At 34.4% G+C, this 12,189-nt stretch overlaps 1 protein-coding gene across 3 annotated transcripts in view; it reads right to left on the reverse strand.

Annotated features, from left to right (window-relative positions):
- Positions 1-12,189, reverse strand: part of SEMA3A (semaphorin 3A) — a 206,044-nt gene that overhangs the window by 128,734 nt on the left and 65,121 nt on the right. The window lies entirely within an intron of this gene.

Raw genomic sequence — 12,189 nt, forward strand, 5'->3', positions numbered from 1 at the left:
CTCTCGAAAATGTCACTTCAGCCTCAAAGACAATGTGGATATATTTATATGAGACAGAGAAGATGTTAGAGTATAGAATGTGTGTAGGTGGAAAGAGTGGGTATAATTAACAAATATTTTCAGTAGTGTCATGGACATCCTGAACCCCCACATGGATCACCTGCCCAATGAGCCATGAATCCCCCAGGTAAAGAACAGTTAGTTGTAAGAGGATATTCTAGTCATATCTTATTATTATTTATAGACATTTAGACATCCCTGCCATTTTATTTTCTGAATAAAAGATCACTTAAAAATAAAATAGGCAGTTAACTCAGTAGAATTTAAATAAACATTTGGAAAGAAAAAATAAATAAAATGGACAGAGCTATTTATATTCTTTCTATTTATTCTATCTGTAGGTCCTGTGAAAGAAAAAAACTGTTTATCTGTGAACAGGAATTTCAGCCTTTTGTCCCTGTTGATAAAAGATCTGGGGGAAAAAATCAGATAATCAGAATATAAACTGATAATCTTATTGCCCAAATAATCCAGAGCAGGGAAGACTCAATTTTTGCAAAATATTTTTAAACAGATGAATCTCTATCAATATTGTAAAAAGAAAATAAAATGAAAAGAAAAACCCAAACTGTCAAAACAGCTTCAAATAAAATGTTACAGTCTATTAACCATATAACAAATATTAAAAATTGAATACATATGAATAGAAAATATGAGTTCATCATGGAATACATAATATCCACTTTGAAAAGAGTCAAATGTATATTCACATGCTAAATAATAAAAACTTCATTGAAAATTATTTTGTTATTGATCATAGACCGTCCTCACTAATTTTATATTTTTGCCTATAAACATTTGGAAATAAGAACCAAATATGTAACTAGAAATGCAGACAAAGATGAAAAGCAGACTATATTGCAAGCAAGGCTGGCAAACTAATTGAAGGCTGAGTTGATCCCAGCACCTCTAAGTGTACAACACTCCCAAATTCACTCTCTGTGATGTGACTTTTCAAGTGAAAGCTCAGAACACATTTGGACTTTCATAGTCACTTACAGTTTATAACTGAGGTGTTACAATAATGTAAGTACATTTTCCACATGACCTTTACATTCTGTGTTTGCAGCTGATAATTTTGGTTTTACCTCTATGCCCCCAGAAAATGAGGAGCAGACAACCAAACTTGAGCAGAATAACTGTTATTTAAATTCAAATAATTGCTTTCCATCATCTCTGATTTTTCTGGGATGAAACCTATGGATGTCCTATAAATATACTGTTCCAAAGGTGAAGTAGACCAATTTAAGGTAAAATATGTAACTTCCTAGTTATAACTCCTCATTACTTTCTTAACACAGGCTGAGTATTTTAGAGGAGTAACTAAAATAAACATCTAATTTCTACCACTGTTTTGCCACTTCGATCCAGACTCTCTTGTCTGGTAAAGCATTTTAACATCTAAAACTAAGCTCTGAAATCAATTAATTTTGCAAGTTGCTATGAAGAAAAATTTCCTAACTTGAAGGGTATATAGATCTTACTCATATTTAAAGCTACGTCTGAGATGAAACAGATAAAACCTACCTTCCAAGACTCTCAACAACAAACTCCCCATTCTCTAACAGTTTCTCTCCTCCCAAGAGGCTAGGGCATGAGTCTAGGCAGAGGAAAGAGGTTGTGGAGAGGGAAACATCTGATAAACTCATTTACAAATGAGGCATTCATGAGTTTTACCCAAAGGATTTATTTGTACTTTAAAGGATATTCAGTCATTTGCAAAGAAGTCATTTTCAGGAAAATGTTTTACGGCACCCCCTTTTTTGAAATATGTAGGTGGCCACATACTCTGCTTTTACATAAAGACAGCCATCCCTAATTGTGGACTCAATATTATAGCAGTCATGATTATAAATAACCAGTTCTGGCACCACACGTTGAAGCCAAGAAACTGGCTGTGTATATATTGGTAAGCAAACGAATATTCTAATAAATAATAGTGGCAGAACCAGATGGATGTCTTGTTCATTTTAGAGAAGAACAGGGTTTCAGTTTGTCTGCCGTGCCTTTAAAGATATGCATGCAATTTTGAATACAAATTCAAATTCTCTAATCCCATTAGTAATACCTAAGAGCATCCTAGAAATGGGAGAATGGACCCTAGTTCTCCACAATAAAAAAGAGGAGATATTTTATAAGCATGGATACTGGTGAACACAAATGAAGACTCATGTCATCTCTGCAAGTGTTACGAATCCTAAGATCATAGAATTTGTGAGTTCATATCTCTTATAGATTGGGCAATTGATTAGCAATAATTAATAATTAAAAACTCAGGGTTCTTGAAAACTATGGAATTGAGCTACACTGAATATCATAATTTTGTTTCCCATTAACTGTCAAAGAAGCATCACTATAGTATGACAGCTATCCCTCTACAGAGCTGCTGGGAAAAAACAGTCACGGGACCAGAGCTGTGATACCTGGCTAAGGGTTCTACTGAGAATACTGATAACAGAGTCTATCTGTGCTACAAATGGAGTAGACCCACCCTATTGGCCTAAGGCCTGGAATGATCCCATTCATTTCCCCAATGAACTCTCCTAGTTGGCAAGCAGGTTGTATTGTTGCCATGCCCAGGGGCTAGCTCAATATTATTTTGAAGTGAAGGCTGATGCAAATAGAACGGGGAGAAATTTCTTAGGTTTGTAAAGTAGGTTATGACATTTGAAATGAAACAAAGAAATTGAATGAAATACTTTCAAAATTGGTTAAAAAACAGCTGCAAAGAAACAGTGAATTAAAAGTACTGGACAGAGAAGAACCAAAAACTTGAAAGAGGCATTGTTAGTAAGGATTGTTCTTTAAAACAGAAAACCTACATAAAAGAGTATCAATTCTGTCATTCATTTGCCTTCATTCTCTAGCTTGTTGCTGCCAAGGGGTTTTTTGTGTGTGTTGTGTGTGTGTGTGTGTGTGTGTGTGTGTGTATGTGTTGTTGTTTTGTTTTGTGTTTTTTGAATGTTCCAAAACAGGATATTCATTTTATTTGAAAGCAGCCTGGACACTCCTCTAAAAAAGAAGGAAGCATGGCAGAAAAAGGAAACACACTTCACACATTTCTGTTCTAGGGAGACAGAAGAAGAGTGATTCTGACCTTTTCTTGAACCGTGACGATTCTTAAAACTTAGAATGTAATGTACTTTTTGGCATTAAACTACTGCACTGCTTTGCTCAGCACCAGCGGATTTACAACGCAATAAAGAAAATGTAATCAGTTCAAAATGAATTCATTTTTCAAACCTTGATCCTTTTTGGAACTTAAGTTGATATACACAGACAAGTTTAGCAACAAGTTGGCTTCCTGAGAGTCAGGCAACCATACTGACCTCTTATTTTACTGAAATGTACTCCAGACCCACAGCATTATAAATTGTTAACTTTGCCTAGAGGTAAAAGCAAAGGCAGTAATAAACCAGTAAACCCCAAGGCCACACCTGAGGAACAATGATTCATCATCCCTAGTGACAAACCATTCGCACTTACTTTTTAAAGGTTTCTAGTGCTTTCAGATCAAATTGATAGAGGAATTACACAAAAGAGATATTAGCCTGGAAAAATAAATCAGAAAGAAAATGTCTACCCCCAGAAAAAAGATATAGGAGCCAAATGCACTGTGATTCAAAAACAAACATTACAAATATGTAGCACTGATTAGACTATGTTACGCAGACTTTTCCCGGACGGTTACAAAAATAAAGTCCATCCATCTGTCAAAACAACTGCTCCATGCATGAAAATTAAAACAGAATTGAGGTGTTTTTAACTAACTTCCGATAATTATACTTTCTACAAAAGAATGTAATTTACCTCCAATTCCAATTACCTCCTTGCATGTTCTTAAATTATGGATGGAGCAGTGAAATGTTACTCTAAATAAAAGAGGAGAGAAGGCTGTGAAGATGAACAATCTCTATTCAAATATATTCAGTTCATGATTAAATCAAACAACTTGTTCTGGTTCAAATAAAAATCTGCCCAAAATGAATGGGTATAGTATAGCATTGCCTCAGGTCAGTGAACATTCATTTAAAAAAAAAAAAAAGTCTCTATCCCCTCAGTAGTTTATGTAGAAATATTTTAATGTATAATCTACCATCTGGGAAAGCAAAGGAATCCTTTTCCTATCATGATGGGTGGATACATTTCTGCATGAAAATCCATTAATAAGCTTAATTCCTGAAGTTAATCTGTTGACTTTCTTTTTCTCTGGTCAATTTATTTGGCAAGCTGGCTGAATACTAGAATCTTCGTGCCAAAGCATTAATCCGTGAGATTGTTCCTGTCACTCACTTCATCCCTCTCTCTATTTAAGCTGTTTCATACTTATCTAGCAATAACGTTTTGTCTTTTCTTCTTTTAACACTGTGCTATTACAGCTGTGACCAGAACATCCATAATCATGTCTTCCTAATACCTTAGCATTCATTAAAGGATGTTAGATATCTCTTCTTCAAAGAGGCATATGTAATAAAACTAAGATTTAACTGTGTTCTAATTATATTATTAGCCATCTAATGTTGAATTTGTGACCTGGTATTTCATCCACCTTACGGTATGGTGAGTAGGCTGCTCTGTCCATTTTAGGAGACATTTTCACCTTCACTATTTTTTTTTAAGATTTATTTTATTTATTTATTTGAGACAGAGAGAGAGAGAGTGAGCATGCAAGTGGGAGGGGGTTTGAGGGGGGAAGGGACAGGAGCTCAAGCAGACTCCGTGCTGAGCTCCAGCAGGACTTGGAGCTCGATCTCACAACCCTGAAATCATGATCCAATTTGAAATCAAGAGTCTGATGCCCAATCAACTAAGCCACCCAGGTACCCCTGTTTTCATCTTCACTATTAAGAAGAACGACAGAATAATAAAACCAATTGACCTCCCACCTTAATGCTTTGTTTTGTTTCGATTTCAGATAATTTTTTTTAAAAAAAGAGAAAATGTGTGTGCAAGCTGGTGGGGCGGGGGGGGAGGGCAGGCAGAGAGGAGAGAGAGAATCTTAAGCAGGATCCATGCTCAGCGCTGAGCCAGTCACAGGGCTCCATCTCAGGACCCTGAGATAATGACCTGAGCTGAAATCAAGAATCCGAAGCTTAAGTGACTGAGCCACCCAGGCACCCCCAGAGAATTTTAATGATTCAACTAGGACAACAAAATTGGCGTTATTTCACTGCTATTTAAGTTTGTGAGCCTATTCACATTAATTGAGCTATAACACCTTTAAAACTTATGGTAAGTGAAAAAGAAATTTTAAAGTGTCTTGAATGATGTGATAGACTAAATGAAGACTCCTACAGAGGGCTACCAAATCATTTTATTTCAAAGCTCATTTCAGTTAGGTGTCCCATTTGACTGATTTTTCACCTCAGGATTGACTACTTGTTTGAAGTTCTGATTAAGATTCTATAAACATTTTCCTTTTAAATTACTTGAAACCTTCAAACTTGGTCGAAAGGACTATACAAATAGGAACCATATATAGAACATGGTGTTAGCAAAAGTTGCCCGGTACGATTCTCTTCCACTATTTAAAGGAGTTTTAAGCAATTTCACTTTGAGATTCCATACGGAACAGAGAAACTGATAATATCCACATTTTAGCTTATATTTTCTTCCATATTGTGCTATCAATCTAATTATCACATTTGCACCATTCATTGGAGTTATTTGTGAGTGGTCCATAATATGTACTTAGCATGACATTTCTTCATCTTATATTCAAATGAATGCATACAATTGTAAAATATTACATGAAACCAACCTAAATATTTTCCTGCCACACCAGGAGAACTATTTAAGTAGTCAAAAATCCCTATTCTGATTTCAATGATAGTATGTGGTTTCCAATTTTATGCAACGTGTTGAGTACTTAGTGCTTATGCCTTAAAGCAACTAAGTCCATGATTTACACCAAGCAGGTAGAGTTACAATCTAAAGAGATTTATTGTGGATAGAATTAGTTGGCATATTTAATTTTAACATATATGCTTTATCATAATAGAACTTAATACTCAAATAAGGAGATGAACTGCATCTTTAATCACGTATGAGATACAGCTATGAGGAAGGAGAAATAAAAATGAAATCCAGATTTTAGAGGAATGCTTGATTTCATTCACATATACCTGTCTTCCACCCTCTGCCTTGTCTCATATGAAAAGTGAGAAATTTTTTGGTTGTAATACTTAATGTCCAAAGTACTAAATGCTATTACATAGTTAATAATATAAAATGTTCTCTTAACATATCTTCTCTAATAAATGGAGACTCCTTGGCCATTTATAATAATTCATATATAATATATAATCAATATAATATATATGTATATACACACATAAATAGATATATGTATGCATAAGTATTACATCTATTAATTTTGTAAATAATCTCTGAATACAATGAAAATTTGGAACTTTCGAATTTTAAAATCTGTTTATATTTATTGATATTTTATAAAAATGTTAGTTTTTATAAGATAGGTATTTATATTTGAAAAGATATTCTCAGAAAATTTAAGAAAAACATATAGGGGCACCTGGTTGGCTCAGTCAGAAGAGTATGCGATTCTTGATCTAAGGATTATGAGCCTGAGCCCCATGTTGGGTGATCTCTATCACTTAAATAAATAAATACACTTAAGAAAAAACACATAGAGCAAAAGTAATGAAATAATAATAACCAAATAGAAATAACATGGAGGTATTAATCTGATGCTTTAAAAGTTTAGTCAGACATGGGTTAAAATTATTCAGGCAACATTTTTCATTTGCTATGTGGCTATCAGAAAGTTATTTAGGGGTGCCTGGGTGGCTCAGTTGGTTAAGCGACTGCCTTCAGCTCAGGTCATGATCCCAGAGTACCGGGATTGAGTTCCGCATTGGGCTCCCTGCTCGGCAGAGTCTGCTTCTCCCTCTGACCCTACCCCCTCTTGTGCTCTCTCTCAAATAAATAAAATTAAAAAAAAAAAAAAAAGAAAGAAAGTTATTTAGGACCTCTGAGTCTCAATCCCCTCAACTAAAACTGGGATAAATGACAGAGTAGTATAAAGTACTTAGCATAATGCCTTAGTACTTATTAATCAATCAGTAGCTGTTACCTTATTCTTAAAATAAGAAATCATCTGTTTATTTGATTTGAATATTTCCACGTTTGCTTAGCTCTCTCACCATTCACTATAGTGTGGGATGACTTCAGCAAGAACTCTCTAATGAATTGTTTCTTCCTTTTAAGGACAGATAACGGAGTTTAAGCCCATACTTGATGTAAGGAGAGGTGGATTTAATAGAATTGGTACTGAATATTAATCTGTATCCATTTTTGTTACAAAAGGAAATTATATTTTGTTCATTAGAATTTTCATGAAATTCCAGTCTTCCAAGTGGAGGACTATAAATTATAATCACTCTTTTCATCAAAGTTGGAGATGGCATAAATCACTGTCAGTCACAAGACAAATACAGCAATTGTTTAATAGTTGTAGCGGAACTGTACCGTGTCAACTTAGATAAGTTGGAACTACATTTCCTAGAATTCTCTTTCCCATAAACTAGTTAAGATTGGCCATAAAAGAAATCTGCACGAGATGTAGAAGGCAGACGTTGAACTGCAACCATAAAATTCTCAAAGTTATTCTGATATGCTGGCCGGCCACCCTGTTAGCATGGGGCAGCATCTGGGGCTGCAGCTCCTTCACCTTGTACCAGATCTTATTTGTTAGCTTCTGTAAGACCTCATCCTAGAACTTGTGCAGCTCCATAGCAAAAAACACCAGCTGCTTCTGTAGGTCAGCCAAGTCATCAAAGCTGGAGGTTGTGAAAGAGACACTGATTCCAGTTTGTCCTTGTGGGTCCCAGTTTATCTTTGTGGGGTTCAGTCTTTCCTTGCTCTTCCACTTCATGGGAGCTTTTCCTTCCTAATGCCAAGCCTGGTGACTTACAATAACTTCAGGACCATTACTCGACTCAGAGGCAATAGATTCCAGAAATCCACAGATTTCTCACCATCTTCCACAACTGTATGAGGTCAAATCCCTATAATAAAATCCTTTTTAACATCACTCATACAAGTTCTGGTCTCTGATCAAACCCTAACTTATAAAAGGAGGTATCTTACGACCATAAAACAGCACACTGTGATATGTTATATAAGGGGAACACGGATTTGATCCATTTAAAAAGAAAAACACAAATTATTAGTTGATCGCTGTATTTGTTTCTAAATGTGAATGGTTCCTCTTTTTAAAATGCATATTAAGATTTAGAACCAATAAGTTATATTAATTTTGGCATCACTTCAAACACAAAACTAAAAAAAATATTTTGATTCACACACATGCACACACACACATATAAGCACACATCTTTATAGCATGTAGTATAGAGAATACAATATATTTAGTATATTTAGCACTCAATTTGAATGTAATTATGACAGTCTCCAAGAATGTTCTGCTCTGAATGCATAAAGGCTAAAAACAAAATTTAAGATTCTCAGTCTCCTGAAATAGTGTCAAAAATTTAGATATTATAATTTTGCATCCTGTTTTCCTTACCACCCTTAAAAATGTGGTAAAGAGAAATATATAAAAATTAAATGATATAAATAGAACTTTAGGAAGTTTTGTGATGGCCTATAGACATAAGGGTGATTTTTACTGCTACATGACCAAATCGAAGAAAAACAGTCAAACGTTGACCACAGCCTATTTGCCTTGAGACAGAGCATATCCAAGAAAAATATTCCCAGTGTTCATGTTAAATCTATGATATGATGGTCAACATGCCCTCAGAGATGAGTAGAAATCCATTCCTGAAGATGTTTAAGTGCATAAAGAAGCAGAATACCAATGATGACTATTAGAAACTACATGTCAGTTTGACCGGGAACACCTGGTATGCAGTTCTACTTCTATGTAGTTAGAAGTCATTGGCCAAAACCCCAAAGGAACTGTCCAAATCATTCTAATGAACCTTACAAAGTAAAAAATGCTTACTCTACTCTGAAAGTATGTACACTGATACCTGGTTGATATACAGTGTCTAATCAAATCTACATAATAGTTTGTCAACCAATGTCAAATATTTCAATTTCATTACAACCACTGAAGGATACAATTAAAATTTCCAGTTAAAAAACAAAAACAAAAAAACAACACAATCTAAAATCCCCAATCCCTCTGAAAGTTTTTATATACTGTCTCTATTTTAAGTGCTTGCCTTACTTTGCAAGTGCATTTAAATTTTAATCCTGAATCTAAAAGATTAAAAAAAAAAACCCTAAATTTATATATATGAGACTTGGTTCATGGAAATTCAAATACAATAATTACCATCTTATTTTGCCATATTAGAAAACATATTAATTCAAATATGAATAAAATCTAGTTTCTAAAAAAACTTGAATGACAAAGCTGCATTTTCCATGTTCTTCAGTTGCTTTGAAAGGAAGTATGTATCTTATAACCAAATACAAGTTACATAAATTAGCTAGTAAAAGTAATGAATTTAGAACAATAGCTAGTATATATAGTAAGCTCCCATTAAGCATTAGCTGCTATATATATATATACACACACATACATATAAATATATATATATACATATAAATATGTATATATTTTTAGTCCATTTATGTGGATATTTTTCTTTTTTTATTGAAGTGTAGTTGATGCTTCAATGCTACATTAGTTTCAGGTGTATAACATAGTAATTAGACAACTCTATATGTTATACTATGTTCACCACAAGTGACCATTATAATTATTATTATTATTATTACTTCTGAATGCTGAATTTAAATTGTAATCATTTTGCTTAGTTTCCCTGATATTGACCCCCAAGCAGAAGTAAACATACATATGTACGTGTGCATTAAAGTCTATGCTCATTCCTGTGGCTTTTATAAGATTTTTACTAGCTTTCATCAAAAATCAGTGGTCTGTACACCTGAAGTGTCATCAAATTTCATCATGGGAATCATATTTAAAAATGAACACAGCGACCATAGTCTTTCATCATCTAAAACATCCACAAAAATTATAACCAATGTTGTCAAGAACTATAAAGGGTCTGTGATTTTGTCTAACCTATAAGATAACAAGTTACTCAAATAATTTCATGGATGCTGGCAGAAGTTATGTGGCTCCTGAATCAGAGATAAAGAACATTATTACCCACAAAAAATAACAACAGTCTTAGAATCAGCATTTCTTATGCCAGTTCCCCAAGCTCCAATTCCCAGTGGGCAGGATGAAGAGGGCCAGGTGACAACCCACACATGCAATGAGCTGCATCATAGCAGGGGAGCCCTGGGTTAAGGCAACTTGAATATTTTATAATAGCTGCAAGCATGCTGGTCATTACATTTTGAGGGAGATGTTAGTTTATTGTACTGGACAGTAAACATACCTGCCCTTTGTCCCAAGCGAGACACTATCTCTATTTCTCAAGGCTTGCAAACCAGCCTTTTAAGAGAGAGACACTACCTTCCAGGTTTCTTCACTGTATAAATATCTTTTAAGATTTTCTGCAAAATAGGCAGTCAGTGCCTCTATTCATCAGATGTGCAGAATTGTGTGAAAGACCCATGAAAACTTGTCTCCCAACAGTTATACATCAAGGTTTTGAGGTTTAATGAAGCCCTAAGGTATCTGTAGAATTAGGGGATAATTTAACTATCATTAAAAAAATTTTTAACATGACTTGAAGTCCCTAAAACAAAATAAAAATAAAATAAAGTTGATACCAACTTTGACCTTTGAAAAACTAAATGAAGTTCAAGGATTAATGTGCATTTTGGACTGTACTGAAACTTAAGATGCATGTGTGGCTTCAAATTCTCCATTGCATTCACTTGGCAAAAAAACAGTGTTGCTAAGGCCCTGCAATTTGAGCCATGATAAATCTGATAGACATGTTATAATACATCATAGCATTAAAAATGAATAACAACTAAGGACAAAAATATAAAAATAAATCCCTCAAGAATTGCAAAAATGTCCCAAAATTCAGGTGCATGACAATAAGCTTTGAAATGTATCCAATAGCAATGTTATGAGAATCTGCTTTTTTTTGTTCCTCTCAGATGGTTGAAATTTTGATTTCCAGTGATGTTCAAAATATTTCTAACAGTCATACGGTTGCCATTTGGTTTTATTGAAACTTAGTGCAAAGAGAGATGGTTTAGTAGGATAAACAAAGAAGATACAGAGAGCTATTGATTCGAAACAGATTCTTTTACCAGCTTAGCATGTATTCAGTTTTCATTTGCAAAACAGGGTCAAGGAAGTTAATCCCTCAATAGAAATGTTATTGTGAATAACAAAGTGGATTTTAAGGACCAGAAAAATACCAAAAATGAAAGTAAAGGTGAATAACAGAAGTCAGAATAGAGATATCTGGATTGCATTTATCTCCTTATTCAGGGACTCTGTCCAGTAATATTATATATAATTTTTTTTTTCAAATTACAACTCTCAAGTTACAACAATGGAGAAGTTCATGAGCATTTAACCCCCCTAATATAGAAACGCCACAACAGTATAAAGTGTAGAACCTACTACACCAAGAAAGCATATTAGTATATATCTGCTAAATTCACTTCCACAAAGGGAAAAAATAAACATAGATTAATGATGTTGTCAGAAATGTCATTATCAGCAGCCTAAGGCCCATTTATATTCTCTCTCTCCCTCCATCTACACATACATGTGGAAAGAAAGGAAATATAAATGTCTCCCAGGTTGCAGATTCCCTCTTTACCACAAAGTCCATCTTTGTGGAATTGCTGCTTGAATTCCAGCTGCTGATTTAACATATGTGTTTGATGCAAAACTGAGCCATAAGAAATGATGGTCTGTATCTTTCTAGCTGCCTGGGAGAATGGGAAGGGGCTCAGTTTTTTGTATGAAGCTACATTTGGTGAATATGTAGGCTAAGGAACTATGGATGGACAGGAACTATGTAGGTTCAATCTAGGGGTGTATCCTGACTTCCCAGGTGGCTGGGCCATCTTAACCATCTTTACCAGACTTAAGACTGATCCACTTTCAAGATATATAAAATTAGTCATTGTCTTTGCCTTACTTTTCCTATTGTACTCTTGCATCTGAATCTAGTACTGAGAAGACAG

This window comes from Halichoerus grypus, chromosome 12 (genome assembly GCF_964656455.1).
Source record: "Halichoerus grypus chromosome 12, mHalGry1.hap1.1, whole genome shotgun sequence".
NCBI classification, from domain to species: Eukaryota; Metazoa; Chordata; class Mammalia; order Carnivora; family Phocidae; genus Halichoerus; species Halichoerus grypus.